The sequence below is a fragment of the Pituophis catenifer genome, unplaced genomic scaffold, assembly GCF_029215685.1.
Source record: "Pituophis catenifer annectens isolate HBS135680 unplaced genomic scaffold, rPitCat1.0.hap2 SCAF_3, whole genome shotgun sequence".
In the NCBI taxonomy this organism is placed as follows: Eukaryota; Metazoa; Chordata; class Lepidosauria; order Squamata; family Colubridae; genus Pituophis; species Pituophis catenifer.
Genome location: NW_027256883.1, coordinates 65,512,255 through 65,531,678, shown reverse-complemented (window position 1 = coordinate 65,531,678; position 19,424 = coordinate 65,512,255). Strand labels below are relative to the sequence as shown.

At 36.5% G+C, this 19,424-nt stretch overlaps 1 protein-coding gene across 1 annotated transcript in view; it reads left to right on the top strand.

Annotated features, from left to right (window-relative positions):
• The window catches only part of CDKAL1 (CDKAL1 threonylcarbamoyladenosine tRNA methylthiotransferase), a 309,422-nt gene that overhangs the window by 13,514 nt on the left and 276,484 nt on the right, over positions 1 to 19,424 (top strand). The gene's annotated exons all lie outside the window — the stretch shown is intronic.

Below are 19,424 nucleotides of genomic sequence, written 5' to 3'. Positions count from 1 at the left end.
AAGTGTTAAAGGGTGGTATTGAATCTGTTGTTAGAGTTATTTTAAAAAACTGAATATCTTCAAGATGTGTAATATCATAGGAGATATATTATTATATTATTAATACTATTGTGATGAATACTCCAACAAATATGTGGATTATGACTGTTTAAAAATAACTGTACCCAGACCACACACTTTTTGATGGAAATTGAATGTTATATAAATAAAATAAAAAAAAACATGGGGAAATAAACCATAGGAGAGATAATTTTGCTTCCAGACCAATTAGTATACAATATTCTTTAGCAACACTGTTTTAAATTAAGCTATCGGACATTGCATTAATATATTTTTTTGTGTAGTAATGAAACATCTTCTTAAAATGCTTAATTTATTTTCACGTATTTTATGAAATCAAGATTCTAAGGTTATTTTTTTATACTGGCTTCTATATGAAGCATAGAAAGTAATGGTGCTGCATTGCATTATCAGCAATTTTTGGAACTATTGTGAAATCAAGCTATATACCAATAAGGTATATAGTTAGTGATGGTTTGTCAAGGTTTGAAGTTAGTGATGTGTTACAAATTGGACTTTCACTGTCCAGTTAGAATACCATATGCTCTAAATTTTGTTCTAGTTTTTTAAATATATATATTTCAGTTCACTTTAACCAGTGATTCTCATTTGTAAACCTAGAAACAGAGACTATTAAACAATTGTGTTTATTTATCATAAAGACTAGATGTTACCAGAAACTCTAGGCCTCCTGTGCATTTTTGTAATGTTCATATGCTTAAGTTGTAGACGTATCTTCGCCAAGTATTGAAAGATTTTTAAAAAAGACCCAAAGGCAGACAAAAACAAACATATTTGTAACAGTTTCCTGTCTCCCTTTTCCTTGTTACACTTTGGTAGGAGATAAACATGAACAGATAAGTAAGCAGACTGCATGCTTTTTAAAGTAACATATTTTCTGTAATGTGTTTATGAAGGACAACATTCTAATTCCTACATAATTCTGTTTTAAATAACTCTGTTGCACTATATGCTGTATTTATTTTGAAGTAACTCTGTAATTCCTCCCTTATTTCCTTAAGCTTTTAAGATTTAAAGCTTGAATGTATACTTATGACTATGAGCTTAGAATAAACTTTGCTTCATGCAATTTCATTTAGGACTATTGAAAGTTTGTTAAGTGTTTTTATAGGAAAATGCGATTTAACTTGATTTTACTTGTTAAGTATTATAGCTGATTAGTGAACTTCAGCATAATACAGTGTCTGGGTGATTAATAGTAAGGTTTTTTTTAATTAAAGATGTATTGCAATCCAAAACTCTTAGTTACTGTCTGCATTATTAGTTCTACCTTTATTTTTCTAATTTCAGCTTATTGCACCAGTTTGATTTTAAAGAGAAAATCAAAAGAAAAAGATACATTTATTTTTGATCAAGGAAAAAAATCTCTAGTGGAGGCAGCACTTTTTCTCATTTACAGTTCACTTGTTTAATTCCTGGCTGCAGCCTCCCAAATTGAACATCATCTGCCAGAAAAATGATTTCTCTTCATTGAAGCTTGGAATAGTTCAGACTCAAGGCTATCCAAGACTGTTGTTGCCAGAAATATGTTTCATTCAGTGTTTGATATCACATTAGGTGTGTTAAATGTAATTTGTTTGGCTAAATGTATTATAAATGCACTCATTATGTAGAAAGAAAACTGAGAAGACTGTTCTTATTTCTAATAAAAAATGGGAAATCAGTAAAAAAAATGAAACTTTAAGATTGTCTTGTTAAAGAGACACAATAGCTAGACTCACACATGATGCTACAGCTTGTTTTATATCATTTGTTGAATAATCCATGTAATGGCTTAGTGAAAGTAATCCTAAGACAGAAGCAAATGTACTAAAATATGCCTTCTTGAGATATGTAATTCATTCAATATATTGGTTAAATATTTAGGCAAACCATCCTTATGCAACATAAAATTCAAGTAATAATGTCAGCAGAATCTATTACCTTACCATATTCCATTTAGAATTCATTCAAAGATAGATGCATAAAGAAACAACTCAAACATGAGTCAAAGAACGAAAGGAACATTGCCATAATAACACTTCCAACAAGCCAAACATTTCCAGAATAACACGTCCGTATATAAAAAATATATCAGAACATGCCAGCAAATTACTCTGACCACTGGGCCTTGCAAACCCACAAAAAATGCTACAATTTTGTGTAGACCAAAATATTGTACACCTCCTCATGAGCCCTCGTCGTCTTCAGAGAGAACTGTCCAGATTTGCAACCTTACATAGGGCAAATTGAACTCTAATTACAGCAAAGAATCCAGGACCGCAAGGTAGAACTTTTGACCTGAAATACCTAGCAGCCATTCATGCTCTCAGAATGAACCACACGTTTGACTAGGATAATGCAGAAACAATTGACAAAACAGCCAAAGAGTGGAGAATTCCTGGAAGCCAGGCACTCAAATGTCCATCAACAGAACAATAGAACTGGATACCATTTACCACTTAATTAAGCGCAGGTTCCAAGCCATTCACAGCTGACTGACAAGACAGAGCAATCTAAACCAAACAAAGCAATGGAAGCTTCCCGAGAACCAGCCAGTCATCCATAGAAACTTAAACAAATAATGCAGCAAGGCAGCAACCCCCACTTAGGGCCATTGTGCTGAAAAAACTTTGCTGGAACATACAACAAAACACCTGCAAGTCATGATCTGTAGTTCAGATCTTCCTGGGCTCAGACACCATCCCCATCCCCACCACCCCTGCCAAGAAACGGGAGATTTGAGGCTACAACTTTTCCAAGAGATCAACTAACATGTAGCCCAGAATTGAAGTACAGGTAGTCCTTGATTTACATTCCACAATTGAGCTTAAAATTTCTATTGTTAAGTGAGTTTTGTCCCATTTTACAATCTTCCTTGCCTCAGTTGTTAAGTGAATCACAGCAGTTGATAAATTTGTAAACCAATCGTTAAGTGAATCTGGCTTCCCCATTCACTTCGCTTGTTGGAAGGTCGCAAAAGGTGGTCCCAGGACTTTGGGACACAGCAACGGTCATAAATATGAACCAGTTACCAAGCATCTGAATTTTGATCACATGATCATGGAGATGCTGCAGAGATGATAACGGAAAAACGGTCATAAGTCCCTTTTTTCAGTGCCGTCGTAACTTTGAACAGTGAACTGTTGTAAGTCAAGGACTACTTATATTTGAGACATTCCGAACCATTCAGTCTCTTCCACATATTGTGATAGGGACAAGTGGTTTCAGGATAATAAATTGTATCAAGAGACAACTTGTAAATTGGTGTGCAGATTGAGTTACATGTTCACATACAGTGATGTGAAAAATAACTTGTTTATCGCAAGGAATCCATTGATGGTTTGGGGAACTGTTGAATTGTTCCTTGCATCACATCATTTTTTCCCCTTGTGGCTTATTAGGGTGCCCCGCCATATGAGAACAGTGGCATTTGCACATCAGATATCCACAGAGTTCAGGGGTACTTGGTTTCTTTGCAAAAGTCTACTTCCTGTTGGGTTGGAGAGTTAGAAGACTTTCCCTTCCTATTTTGTATACACTTGATCATAACATTTCTGTGACTGATCAAATCTTCATGCTTACAATATTACTATTTGTCTTTAGCTTTCTGTACTGTGTTGGTCCTGCGGGAGAAGCACTTTTCTAAAAACGTGGTTGAGTTTATAGATTGCACAATACCAGGGTGGATAAAAATCAATGATTTTTTTAAAAAAATCAAAAAATCAGATTTTTTTTTATTTAAATCGGATTTTTTTGATTTTTATCGAATTTATTTTAATAAAAAACTTCTGGGGTAAAAATCTATCGTAAGATAGTTTTCTATTTAAGATACATAAATAATTTAGTTTATTCAGCATGAAATGGAGCTTGGTTATGTAGCATGGGGCTGTATATTCTGCAACACTGGGACTATCGGTGAGTCAACAGTGGGTCAAAGGAGTAGCAGAGATGACAGTTGCTCTTTAAAAATTATGATTTAAATCGAGTTGATTTAAATCAAGCCTTTTTACTAGTGATTTAAATCATGATTTAAATTGTGATTTAAATCAACTCAATTTAAATCAAATCCACCCTGCACAATACCCAGTTTTATTTTAATGGGGCTTCCTTTCTCTAACGGTATCTATGCTGTAAGATCTGACAGAACTAGTAAGCTTCAGGTCCCATTGATCAGTGTCATCTTACAGGAGCCAGAAAACGTATTACAGATACTATATTATTAATAAATATTAACATACATTAAATTAATTAGAATTCACCAAAGTAATACATGTTTCAAACGTTTCTGTTGTATTAGCACTTGCCTTTTGTCTACTCATTTTCAGTTCTTATAAAATATAATTCCATTAACTAAGAAGCCAGAGGCATGTTGCTGCAGTACTTCAATATTGTCCTCCTCTTTGGTGGATTTACTAAAATAGGGACGAAGAAACTCAAAACTGCAAGATTAGGGTGGCACACCTAGTTTGTGGGACATCAAGCAAGATGCGTCCCTCAAAACACCTTGTCACTGCTATATGTTATCTACATTTCCTTTATTTATGTACTCAGAGCCAATTTTCCTTGTCCCTTACTTCACCTTACCCCCATGTAGTAGTGAAAGAGATGTAGACAGACATGCAAAATTGCAATCAGTTTAGCTTTGTTCCCATCTTTCTTTTCTCTATCTTCAGAATTTTTCATCCCAAATAGTGAAGCAATTATTCAGTTGCCTTGTTTGGTGAGAATTTATGAATGTTGGATGAGGCAGAGTAATAAAATTTTAGAATCTCATTGAAATGTGTTGGTTCTTATGTTCTCTCGATATGGGGCAATTAAAAGTTTAATTCTGGCTTATCTTAACGTGTAACTCCGCAATCCCATTTTCCTTCTGAGAGCTGCTTTTGGCAGATAGCATGCTGACACTTATAATATGCATTTTAATGCATACATTATTTTTACCACCAACTAGAAGCTGGAATGACTATTGACCTATAATGAATTTTAATATTAACACTGCATCTTTCAATCCAGCCAGACATTCTGTTGGTTTGACGTACACATGGTCAGAGTAAATTAATGTTTAAAGCCAGAATACTTTTAGGTTCAGCTAGAGTCTGCAACATTTGCAGTAATCCCAGAGAAGCTATTTAAGCAAAATTGCTGAGTTTTCTTTATCCTTGAGGTACCGAGTGTACAGGTAGGGTTGGCAGTGCTAGATAACCTCACTTAATTTAAACTGTCAATATCATTTTTACAGCTCCTGAAATACTCTAATGGACAGTATTTGGTAGACATAGAAAATTCTAATCAATACAGTTTAATGGATTATTCATGTTAAATAAAGAGTGTGTGCACTGTATGCTAAGTATCTTAATTGTATAAGATAATAAGTACTGAATGACTTGAGTGGTGGGAAAGTTCATCCTCTGCCTTTTTTTAAAAAATATTGTATTTTATATATTAAAAATAAAAAGGTTAAAGTTGCAGTTAATACTCATCACATGAGACAAAGCAGCTTTAATAAATTTTTTACATCCAATCTTTGATAGTACCAAATTAGACGAAGAGATAAGGGGGGATTTCTAAATATTGAAAAACAAATGTTTTCTTAGGTGAATGTAAACATCCATTACTGTAAAGCTGCCTTTGGTGTTTTTTTTTAAAAAAATGGATTCAGTACCTTTGTGTTCAAAATTAGTGAGATTGGAAGCTTTTAATTATCAAGTAATGCTTCAAAAGTGAGCATTCTATTCTGTTTTAATGTGAATAATGTCTCACTGTATTCATTTCACAATTAGAGTGGATAAACTGAATCTGCCGTATGAACAGCTACCATCAAACTGTTCCTTATTCACCTTCCTTCTGTGCTTATCTTCTCTGCTCTCTACCTGTCCATCTTTCTTTCTTTATAATCATGTAGTTATATTTCTTGTTGTGTTCTTTTTTTATTGTTTATTTTATTGTTCTGTTGTCTCCCTTGAGTGTGTAGTGGCCTAGTGGTGAAGACACTCGCTTCCCACTCAGAAGATTGAGAGTTCAGTCCTAGGTAGTAGCAGATGTTTCTCAGGGTGCAGAGAAAAAAATATCTGCTGAGTACTCCACTTGGTGTCAGGAAGGGCATCTGGCCAGTAAATGCTCAGCTGCATCCAGTCGCCCTGACTCTACCCATAATAGGAATTACAGAGTCATACAAAGGGAGTTCTATTGTCTTACTTTTGTTCACACTCTTCATTTCTTCCTTTTTATTGTTGTAAGCCATTCAGAGTAGCCCCACAGCAAAATATGTGGCAAATAAATGTAACAATTAAAAAAACATCTTTGTGCCTTCGTTTCTTTGAACAGATCATTTCTGAATACAATAAAGGGTTTGTGGGAGGAAGAATCCATTCCTTTAGTGGATGCTATCAGTAGATGGACACAATTGAATACTTACTAGTATGTTTCATTTGTAATTGTTCTGTTCTACAACGTTTCTCTATATTAACTGTCAGAATGTCTAAAGGGAACCAGTAATAACCTGTGTATCATATGCCATTTTTGAATCCATCTAAATATTGTGAATTATATTAATTCTGAATAACTCCTGATAACTTTAAAGAGTTTTTGCACCTATACGTCATTTGAATGATAGATTAGTTACTAGTCTAATATAGTAATCTGGGAATTAGTCCTTTGTGAAATGGCATTAGACACTTCATTGCTACCCCTGTCATTCTGCTGATTGTGTCCTAGTTAAAGGGTGACTTCAGCTAAATAGGAGGAGTGGCACTCCCACTCAATAAGTTAAGGGTTTTTTTTTTTAAAAAAATAAGCCATTGTATATTTTTCCAATGGTGAAATAAACATGACTTATATTGAAAGGACACTGTGGATATGTCTGGTGCTTTAATGTCTCCTTGGATGTCTTGCAGTTGTTTGGATATATCTTGGCAGGACATACATTTTGGGAATGTTTGGGTAGTTTTAAATATATGACTCTGACACAATAAAATGAGAGTTTACTTTAACATTGACCCTTTTCTGAAGTTGGTATTCCGACATAAAAACAACTACAAGAGCTCATGTAAAATATATGTAGTCTTTTTGGTACCTTGGTATCAGTTTCTCTGAAATTTAGCTAGATAATCTGTAGTAAAAATAGTAGTTCTCCATCTAAAAATGTGGTCTGTGTAGATAACCAATTGTGGTTTATTAAATAAAATCAAAGTTGGCTGGATTCACATAATAGGCCTACCCCTAACCCAAACAACTGCTCCTATGGGTAATGTCTTAAAGAAAAGAAAAGCAGTGTATGAAGGGGATATAGTTGTGGTGGAAGAAATGATGGTTTGTGAGGAGTGAAATTATGAAGAGAGAAGTGATTGATATTGTTATTAATTATGTTTTGCTATGTTTTTTTTCCACGTCTTTATTTCTGACCCTTCTGTATAATGCAAAACATTGCTTGCCCCAAAGGGATGTTTGTGTGATACCTAAAAACTCTAAATGGATTCATGTAACATGTCTGTCAAAGACGGTGCATACAAATCAAAGTTGTACAAATCAGTGTACAATGGTATCTTGGGCTTTGAAACTCATCGAATTTGGCACTCAGTGCATTTTGACATGAAATTTTTGTCCTGCTACTCATCATTTGTTTGGTGCTCAACGCACAAGCTAGAACTTGTCAGTGTCAGCTGCCTTTGACTCACTACATTATTCTTTATGGGAAACATTTGTTTGGTACTCATTGTTTTTAATACTCATTGTGCCTCCTGGAACGATTAACAATGAGTACCGAGGTACCACTATATAGCAAATGTGAACTATTTAACCCTGAATTAATATTTTTTTTTTTTTACCTTTGTCCAATTAAGAAGATAAATTGCAGTTTCACAACTACAAGTGTTGAGCAAATTATGATTCCAGACCAGGTCATTCTGTATCAGTTCTTGGCTTAATCAAGGTACTATTTTTTTAAAAAAAATTAAAAACATAGCTACAGGATTAGAGACAGGGAGAGGTTGACTTATCTAACAAGAATTTATAGTCTGTTGATAAACCTATTTCACATTTTAGAAAACTGAAAGGAACAGCATCTTTACTCTGATTTTGACAAGTATATTGTTGCATATACACTTAAGTTTTTTAAAACTTATCTTTCTCCTGCTTCCCTGACAGCTATTTTATAATTGAATTCCCTCTATTTTACCACTCATTTATTTACCTGGTGTTGAACAAATTTATTTCTTAGGGATTGCAGAATAGATTTAAAAAGTGGGAGGCAGTTCAAATAGTAAAAAACGAAGCAGCATGTGTTTCCTAGATTTTCAACTTTAAGTATTAAGTAGATTATTGCTATTGCCTTTGTTATCAGATCTTTGCACAAAAGATAGAATTATGTTTGAAGCAGACCATCTGTTGTATTTCTCAGTGTTGTCAGAATGATAAGAAATAAGCAGCTTCAGCAATAGTACCACAACAAGCTGGATCTTTGTGTATATGAGTGATGGGCTGGATTATACCAATGATTTAGGTGGAACACAGCTGCAGACAGTCATCTGACTCAGCTTAATGTCTGCCAGGATACAAGGTGATATTTTAGATGTAAAACCACTTCTGTTCAGATTAATAGCCGGTGTGGGTCACTTATTAAACTAGACTAGAATTCTTTTAAGCCTGATCTGTTGTACAGGGGAAGTTTCGATATAGCACTTTAAACCAAAACAGCCCTTATTTCAATCTATGTAATTGCTAACTTGTTTTTTCCTCTGAATATACAGTGCCCCAATATCAAGAGACATCATGTGGGGTGTGTGCGGTCTCTTGATTTTTGTCAGAATTTTAGGACATAAAACATTATTTCTGAATTCAGGCAATTCTAATTAACTCTTAGCAGGGGTCTCTTTTATCTCTTTGAGTTCTTTTTGGAAGGAAGAGTAATTATGAACTTTAAGGAACTTTCTTATTTCAATGCTTCTTCACGTTCAAAGAATTTCAGATTAAAAGATTAAAAATATCTGAATTCAGGGAACGAATGAAAAATTGAGTCTGTGTGAGAGAGGTAGAACAATATGGTAAATGCATTATCTTAGCTAAATATTACAAATGCACTGGAATTTTCATTTCAGTTTGGTTATGTACTCGTAATGGCCAGTAATCAAGCTTGAATCAAGGAAGACTTTCGTTGTTATGTCTGCAGAGATGGCAGTAAGCTGCATACTAAGCTGTCAGATGGAAGGAATTAGTGGGGAATTTAACATCACTCAGACAAGTCAGTAATGTAATATTTGTCCAAGGAAAATAGGGGAAAGGTACCTGTCATGTAAGTTATGTTTTTAAAAAGTATAAGCAGGATTTTTCCCTCAGATGTTGGACCTTCATATGCAATTCAGTATGCTGTATGCTTGAGTAAAAACATGAGCAGGTTTAATCCATCAAAACTTCAGACCAAGATGGCTTTTGTCTGATAATTTTAAGAGCTGTAGCCAGCTATTATGGGCCGGTTGGGTTGTATTGGTGGCGCAATGGTTAGAAATAAGTAGTGCAGCTAACTTTGCCCACTGCCAGGAGTTCGATCCTGACTGACTCAAGGTTGACTCAGCCCTCAGGTCGGTAAAATGAAGACCCAGATTGCTGAGGGCAATATGTTGACATTTGTAAACTGCTCAAAGTGCTGTAAAACACTATGGTACAATATATAAGTTTAAAGGCTATTGTTATTCCAAATTAGCCAAAGGTTGCTTTTGAAATTATCTGGTTAAACATAGAAAACCAAAAGGAAAGCTGAGTGTCAAAGAATTGAGGCCTTTGAACTATGATGCTGGAGAAGACTCCTGTGAGTCCCTTGGACTGCAAGGCGATCAAGCCAGTCAGTTCTAGAGGAGATCAACCCTGACTGCTCTTTAGAAGGCCAGGTCCTGAAGATGAAACTCAAATATTTTGGCCACTTAATGAGAAGGAAGGATTCACTGGAGAAGAGCCTAATGCTGGGAACGATTGAGGGCAAAAGAAGAAAGGGACAGCAGAGAATGAGGTGGCTGGATGGAGTCACTGAAGTAGTAGGCGTGAATTTAAATGGTCTCCAGGGGATAGTAGAAGACAGGTCGTGATGGGTCGGACATGACTTTGCAACTAACAACAACAAAAAGCTGCCATTTATGTCCCTAAATTGGCAAATCTTAAGGGGATGAGTAACAGTTATTTTCGATATAGTCACGGAAACCTTATTAGCTATTCCTGTCTAGAAAGGTCTCCCAATGGCCTACTTGCTTTTGTCCTTACTGATTTCTTTGTTCCTGTTAATTCTACCGGCTCCTCAAGCATACTTTCTATACAATGGGTCTTGAGCTTCCCGAGGACCTTCCGTTACATCGTAATGATTTCTCTTTGACCCAACCCTTGCAAATGTCTTATGCAAACATCTAGTCCTTTACACACATACCCTGCTCTGTATTTTTTTAAAAAATTAAAAAATAACTGGCAAGGATTCTTTCATACTATTTGCATAATGTGTTGGCTATCTTTTGTCAAGCAATCCAACGTTGATATGAAAAGGATTAGCATGCATACAATGCAAAAGGGAACTTGCAAAGTCCGGTTCTCAGGATAAAAAACCTTTCCATGCACTTTGCATGTTAAATGTGGCCTTGCCCTTAACGTAACCCCTCTCTATATTTGCAGTTAAGAGTTGAAATTTGCATAATATTTGCTTACTTGCTTAGAGGAAGATAATCTGGGCGAACCTAAAAAAAGAGAGCTGTTTGTATATAGACTTGTGGATTTGCCAGTGCTTACAAAACAAAAGATGAAAATGACCCCAGTTTTCTCTTTTTTTTCTTTTATGCTATAATAATGTTTTTAAGATTCAGAAAGCATAAAAGTCTTCAGTTTTTCCAAGTGTTTGACCTTGGATTATGAAACTATGGGTGGATGGCAACTTTCCAAAAGTAACATCTGTATCCTCTGGAGGACATGATCTTTGAAGTTCACGTTTGATGGTACGGGTAGAGAAAAGGCATAGGGAATGTACTATTTTCCTTGTATGTTCCTTCCCCACCTTTCTTCTCACCCTCTTGTTTACTTCCATTGCTACTTACTATTAATCATTCCCAGTGTTGTCATCCATCATTTTAAGCTTATAGTGACACATTTTGTCAGGCTGGGCTTGCTTGTTAGTCAGTACAGGCAACTTAGTAACCATAATTGACGCTGACAACTCTGTCACTAAGTGCTGCAGTCGTTGAGTGAAACATCACGTTACTTGACAGGCTTGTGACCTCACTTCCCCTACCGTTGTAAAGTGAATCACCACAGTCTCTAACATCCTATGTCTGCAACTTAAGAGTTTACTTCCACCTCGTCTCTTCATTCTGCTTTTTGCAAGCCAGATGTGAAGCACAAAAATGGTGATCATGTGACTGTGGGGTGCTGCGATGGCCCTAAAAGGATGCTGGTTGAGAAGCACCCAAATGGCAGTCACATGACCAGGGGATACTGCGATGGTCGCAAGACTAATTTTTAACACCGTGGTAACTTTGAAGGGTTGTTAAATGAGGTTGGTAAGCAAGGACTATGTGTAGTGTTGTGATGCAAACAAGGGTGATGATACTAATCCTCTTCTGCATTTGGAAAAATTAACTCTACTTTAATGGAAGAGGTATATTCACCTAAGGGTCATTTAGGTTAGCTGTGTTATTCTTGAAAAAACAACTTAAAGGGAAGAAGCAGGAAAACATACTAATGGAAAGGAAAGAAAGAACTTGGTCTTGGCTTTTGAGCTTGTGGAATTTTATGGCACAAAAGAATTACAAGAAGTGGAATTACATTCCTTGGAAACAACTTGTAGGTCTTTTTGAAAATCATATTAATATCAATTTGGTAAACAGAAATAAACCTAGCAAATGGTTAAAATCTACAGAAAATAAAATCTGGCTCACAGTTCTTGGTAGGTATTTTCCTTTTCAGAAGTCTAGTAAGCAAACCATTAGCCTTTAAATAAATAAGCAAGAATCACGTTGTTGTGATTTGTTATTGCTTTTGAGATGATAAATCAAACACATTGTTTTTAATGTACTTATGATCTTTCTTAACTGCTTAGCTGCAGTGCTACCCATCCATTCTTGACTCAGCAAAAAATTATAGTGGCATGAAATTTGATGCTTCCATAGCATTTGTCCTGTGTCCCCACCAAAACTGTGTTGTCCAGTTTACTGACCAGAGCATCGTGATTTTTAAAAATACTGATGTCCTCCTTGAGCACTGAAATACTAGTAAATACAATTTTAACTTGACTCAGTGCTGGTTACTTGACTCTGCTTCCATTGTATGGGTGGTGAATTGTAACAGATTTTATACACCTTACAGCTTCATGGATAATAAGCTGGCTCAAAGAGGGAACTGTATTCTAATAGCAGTACATCTAAGGACAATTGGAAGTAGTCTCACTCAGGGATTGGAGATGAGATGCAGGCAAAGTCATAGGGACTTGGCAAGAAAAGGAGATTGCCAGGGTACATTTGTACCATGATTAGGTGACAACCGTACAGAGGCCCCTAACGTAATATGTGGCTTAAACAATAGGAGGAGCCTTCAACAGTAGCCCAGAATATACTATTTTTTGCTGTCAGTCCAGGCATTTTTTTCCACCCGAGTTTTGTCAGTCATTATTTGGGTTCTGTGGAAGATGTATCTGATGGCAGCTTCAGTGACTAAAGATCTCTGTCCTTTTTAATTGTTTCTTTCGTGAGTAGAACAGATTTTTAAAATGTTAAATAGGTTGGTCAAACCTTCCAGAGACCTAACTGAGCCAAGTAACCTCTTTTTGGATGTGGGAGAGTGGAGAGAGGTGGGGTGAGTTCAAAAGATACAGTGCCAAAATTGGAGGGGGAAAGGCATTGGCAAATTTCAGTGGTATAATCTTAGTGGTTGAAAAATTGCAATTGTGAGTCTGTTGCTTCTTTCTTAAAACAAATAAGGTAACTTCAGATAGAAAAAAGGCACTGTTTACCAGAGTAAGCATGTGTAAAATCAATACCAATTTGCCCTTGAATAGTAGTCTTTGAAACATGTCTTTGCTTTTTTTTAAAAAAAAATAAGTTGCTCCAGTTGTAACTTCTGTTATATTTGCATAAAGAATTTGTTCTGTTTTGTAAGGTATTACATGCAGAAACATTCCAGAGAATAGACATCTTGTACTTATGTCTGTTTGAGTCAGTCTAAGGCCATTTTTTCCAAATGAAAGAATTCCAAACCAGTATAATTATGAACCACTACTAATTTTCTCACCCAAGTATCATTTTCTTTTCTGTTTGGATCAGTTTCCTCGCTGTCAGAGGATAATTCTAGGGTTTTCCTCGGTCTAAGGTGAATTAAAGATGGACTTCCACATCAGTATAACACCTAATTCAACAGTATGCCAAGGTAAAAGATGTTAGGAAGTGGTTGTCATAAGGGCTTTTCACAGTCCTGTTTTCAGTCTGAACATATTTGACTTTTCAGAGAACTTCCTGTCCAGGCTTTGCCTTGCCTTGATCGCTCTGTTAGTTAAATCAGGGGATCTCAAACACCAACTGTCTTGGATATCATACAACGCCTAGTAGTTATTTGAGAGTTGCAACAGAAAAGCCTTTTCATTCCATGATACATAAGAATATAATGAGTCCAAATTAAAAGTTAGTAAATCACAAAATATTAGTCTTTACAAAATACTATTGTGAAATAGAACTAATTGTACAACAGAGCTACAGAACAAAGCTAATTCACTTTGGCTATTTAACTAGATATATTTTTTGCTTCAGTAAAATACTATTTGGTCTTAATACTTTGTTGATACTTTTTTTTTTCAAGATCCTATCTAACTCCCATCCCAGAGCTGCCCAAATCTTGCCTTTCTTCTTCCTACTTGCCTTTGTCTTTTTTTTCATTCCTTTTCCTTTTTTACTTTGCCTGGCCCAAAAGTCTTACTTCTTTGCCATTTTTTGAATTCCTTGTCCAGCCCCTCAAGATAAATTGACCAGTTTCAGCCTCCTTACTGGGCTACTTCTAGCACTCTCCATTGGACAGGCCAAGTCTTCTGGCCTTTCCTCTCAGTTATTCCAGCCTGAAGAGTCTCGCACCAATTCAGAAGCAATGTCCACCACACATCATGGAAGCATGTCAACTCTGTGTGGCTCAACTGATCCATTCCTACAGTTTCTGAGGGACCTGATAGACTGGATCAAAATGAGCTGCCAGGCCACCACTAGCCACTTCCTGGAGCATTACCTATGACCTCGGGCTTTGTGGACAGTCTTCTCAAAGTATTGATGCAAACTACAGAAAATTATATGGAGGGATGCAGATTTAGTTGATATTATAATTGTTTTTTTGGGATGCGGTGGCTCAGTGACTAAGACGCTGAGTTTGTCGATCGAAAGATTGGCAGTTCAGCAATTTGAATCCCTAGTGCCGCGTAATGGGGTAAGCTCCCATTACTTGTCCCAGCTTCTGCCAACCTAGCAGTTCAAAAGCATGTAAAAAATGCAAGTAGAAAAATAGGGGCCACCTTTGGTGGGAAGGTAACAGTGATCCGTGCGCCTTTGGTGTTTAGTCATGCTGGCCACATGGCCATGGACAGCGCTAGCTCTTCGGCTTTGAAACGGAGATGAGCACCGCCCCCTAGAGTCGGGAATGACTAGCACATATGCGCGAAGGGAACTTTACCTTTACCTATAATTGTTTAATCGCAGATGAGTTGATGCTGAGTCAGAGTGAAACCAGAGCCCACTACAGATCAGTTTGGGATCTTGTTCTCAGTTTAACATTCATCAAGAACCAGCACACTGCAGTGACATCATTCTGTAGCCATGGCCAACTTTATTGCTTGCTTGGGTAAAATTCCTTAATGTGAAGGAGAAGGAAGCTAGAGAAAACTCACTGGCCTGGCCCTGACCAATTTCTCACCGGCCTGACCCTGACTAATTTCTTCAAGAAATTTTATACCCAAAATATAAGTTGCAGTTTACTCTCAACTAAGTGTGTCAGATTAAAATCCCTGATGCATACCAAGTACATGAGTCACCTACTTCTTCTGTGAACCTTTTAGGCAATGGAAGGATAAGTGAGACAGCTGAAGAAAATCTCTCAGCAAGGTCACCTTTCTCTTATGCTCCAAGGAAAGGTTATTGGAGCAGGGGCTTTCTTCGAGTTACCTACTTACATGGCAGAAAATACAGCACAATAGGCAACAGTTGATATTTCCTGTGCCTGTCCGGGCACGAAAGCAGAGACATAAGTAGCACTCAAATGATATCTACAATATTATCTACCCATATGTGCACACCTGGTGATTTTTTAAAAATTATCCTCTCTTAAAGCAGATTTTCAGTTTGGTTCTTCAGATATTGGCTCCCCTATAAAAAAGCATCACGTTTTTATCAATGGTGCCCCTTTGCTTGAAGACCAATGTCTGCCGGGCCAATCTCATGATAAATGTGCTTTTCATTCATATGAAAGAGGGTATAGATGGGGACGAAGGCAAATACCAAGTTCATAGATGGATGGGACAATAGGGTATAAAAAGTACTCTGAATCAGACAGTGGCCCTTTGAAAATCCAAGAACAAAATTATAGTTGCTTTTTCTTTTGATTAATAGTTGTATTAACAATTTTACTTGAATTATCAGTTAGACTCAAACCTATTGCTAATAATTCAGCTGCAATGGCTTGAATATGGATTAAAATCTGCCTTGAGAAGTATACGTTACAAGTGCTGAGTTATCTTATTCATAAAAATATTGCCTTTTGCAGCTGGGGAAAGAAGCTTTTTTGAATTTTCTGTCTTCCTTGTGTAATCAGAAAGTAACCACATTGTGCAGGTAATGGCAGTCTAACTCTGAAGTTTAAATGTATTTAAAAAACAGAATCCTAGAATTACTAATAGTTATCGGTTTACAGGGGTAGCCACTTTTTAAAAAGTTAACCTGGTTTTGTACTGCTATAATTAATGCTGTGATTGTTGGTTTAAAAAAAACACTGCTTCTTAGAAACCCAGTTTATCACTGGAAAAAGCTAGATTCTGTTAGTGCAAGTTGAGCAGTAACTTAATATATTTTGCATACCTTTTTATGATTGTACTTTATTTTTAGTATTTTGCTTAAGTTTTTCTTTGCTGGCCATAAGGAATGACAATACAGATCATGTACATGCAGTTCCAGGCATTGAAAAACAGATTTTATAGCGTCGGTCTTCATTGCCCCATGTTCTTTGAGAAAAAAAAGTTGAATTCATATCTGAGGCCTTGATGCCTTTTCTATTTTGCTGCCTTAAAAAAAAAAAGATTCATAATTTTCCAGTGGCACAGTTTTTAAAGTGCAGTATTGCTGGCAAACTCTGCCCACAGCCTGGAGTTCGATCCTTATGCGGCTCAAAGTGGACTCAGCCTTCCATCCTTCCGAAGTCAATAAAATGAGGACCCAGATTGTTGGGGGCAATATGCAAATAATGCTTCTATATTGTAAATGTCTCAGAAAGTACTGTAAAGTGCTATGGGGTGCCATATAAGCCAAAATGCTATTGCTAATGCTATTCTTCCAGGACCATTGGCAATGCATACAAAATTCAGTTTTCCTCCACAACGACAGCCCTGTGAGGTGTGCTAAGCTTTAAGGGAATGGTTGCCCCAGAGTGCTCCAATGAGCTTCCACAGCTGAAATTGGAGCTTGAGTTTGTTTGATGTTAGATCAGGGGTGGGTTCTACTTACCTTTACTACCGGTTTGCAACGGAATTGCGCGTGCTCGCTTTGCTCGATCGCACGTGTGCTTGATTTGCACAGATCTCTTCTGATGACGACAGGGTCAGTGGGCGGAGCCTCCCGCTGGTTTTACTACTGGTTCTATAGAACTGGTCCGAACCGGGGGCAACCCACCACTGTGTTAGATGGATACCTTAACAGCTACACCACTTATATAGCCAGGGTGGATAAAAATTGATGATTATTTTTAAAAAATATTTTTAAAAATGGGTTTTTTAAAATTTAAATTGGATTTTTTTATTTTTATCAAATTTATTTTAATAAAATGCTTTTGGAGTAAAAATCTATCTAAAGATAGTTTTTTATTTAAGATACATTAATAATTTAGTTTATTCAGCATGAAATGGAGCTTAGTACTAATGATTTAAATCATGATTTAAATCGACTTCATTTAAATCAAATCCACCCTGTCTATAGCTTTTTGCTCTTTGCTAATTCAGTGTAGTAGGATTCTGTATATGTAGATTAGGTAATTACTGGTATTAACTACATATATTTGTTTGTTGCTGCCTTACAATTAACAGAGAGTATTATCTGGAAGAGTAAAACTGCAGCTACAAGACAAACAAGCCTACAATATACTATGCAAGAAGTACAAGTGTGTATAGCTTTTTATTTTAAAACCTAATTATTGTTGAAAAGCAACAGTTTATCTTGGACAGTTCTCTTTTTTTCTAATACTGTAATTAGAAATCCGCTTTGTAGCTTGACAAATCTGTCCTTGAATATATTCAATTTAATCAAGTGAATGTAGCAACTGAGTGTATTTTTAAAACTTTGGGGCTGCCGTTGCATGACTGGATATCGGGTTCTGTTTCTACTTATGTGTCAACAGAATTTAATAAGACTTAGAATATTAAATCACCCTTAGTATGTAGCTAAGAGATAAGAGCATTTGGTAATTAGGGATACTGATGAAACTTAGCAGCCAGAATTTATGGCATGGCGTTTGAAACCATTGAGTTGAGCTCTGCAGCAGCCTCAAAGGATTCGTATTGTTCCTAACCATTGGCCTTACTGGCTGATAGGTGGAATCTTCCAGAATATCTGTGTTGAAAGACATTGCATTGTACAGATAGACAAATCAAAACAATGCTCTAGTTCAGCAGTGTCCAACCTTGTCATTGTTAAGACCTGAAGACTTCAACTCCCAGAATTCCCCAGCCAGCATTGCTGGCTGGGAAATTCTGGGAGTTGAAATCCACAAGTCTTAAAGTTGCCAAAGTTGGACACACCTACTCTAGAGGTTAAAAGCAGGATCCTAGCCTTTTTAACAGTCCGAGACTATAAATTCACTCTAATTCTAAAAGAGTAAATTCTTCTAACCATGTAGACCAGGAGTGTCAAACTCACGATGACACGTTGTCATCATGTGTTGTATCGCAACTTTTCCCCCTTCACTAAACTGGGGGTGGGCGTAGCCAGCACATGACATAGCCAGCCTGTGGGCTGTAAGTTTGACATCTCTAATGCAGTCAAAGAGACGCTTCCTTAAAATGCTATCTTTCTTCAAAAAAGAAAGGTTTCGCTTTCTGCCCTATGAGCACATCTAAGTTTGTTTAATTAAGTCTGGCAAAAACCAGGCCAAATTATAAAGCAGGAAGAAAATTTACTGTATGTGCCAAACTCACATGTGCTTTCTTTTATTTGCCTCTGTTCGCATCATTTAGCTTTAATAGTACCATCCAAATCTATAAAGTCAACGTTCTTTTAAATTAATTGTACATCAGTTGACAAATGCTCTGCTCTTTCCTAGCCTTAACAGTCATAATCTAGGTTTGTATCAAGGTTATTCACTTCACTTTGGAGTGTTTAGTTTGGGCGATTCCTTTTAAGGATTTAGGATGTGCTCTATTTAAATAAGGAAAAGAAAATTTCAGTTGATGTGGTCTCGAAGATAAAGATAATCCGGTATCTTGTGTTAGAAAGGATCGTAAATCTAGAGTTAAAAGAGTTTATTGTATTATTAGATACTGATTTATGCTGCGCCATGTAGCTAATAGGGTGGTAAGATGTCATGTTGCTGTTTTCAAATGAGAAATACAGCATAGTTCTTGACTACTGGAGGTAGCTGAGGATTCTCTGTCTTTTTTTCAGTGTAAAAGTTTCCTTGTTTACGCTGAGTACATTTTCGCTTAAGACAAGAAGGTTTAACACTAACCCCCCCCCCCATTTTTTGGTTGGCAATACAGGTTGTCCTTGACTTACGACCAAAATTGAGCCCAACATTTATGTTGCTAAGGGAGACATCTGTTAAGTGAGTTTTGCCCCATTTTACGACCTGTCTTGCCACAGTTGTTCAGTGAATCACTGTAATTGTTAAGTTAGTTGCAGGGTTGATAAGTGAATCTGTCTTCCCCATTGACTTTGCTTGTGAGAAGGTCGCAAAAGGGGATCCCATGACCCCGGGGCATTGCAACCTTCATAAATGTAAATCAGTTGCCAGTTTGGATTACGTGACCTTAGGGATGCTGCAATGGTCGTAAGTGCGAAAAACGGTCATAAGTCACTTTTCTCAGTACTGTTGTAACTTTCAACGGTCACTAAACGGTCTGTTGTAAGTCGAGGATTACCTGTACATGGAATAAAAGTTCTTATAGTTCTGTT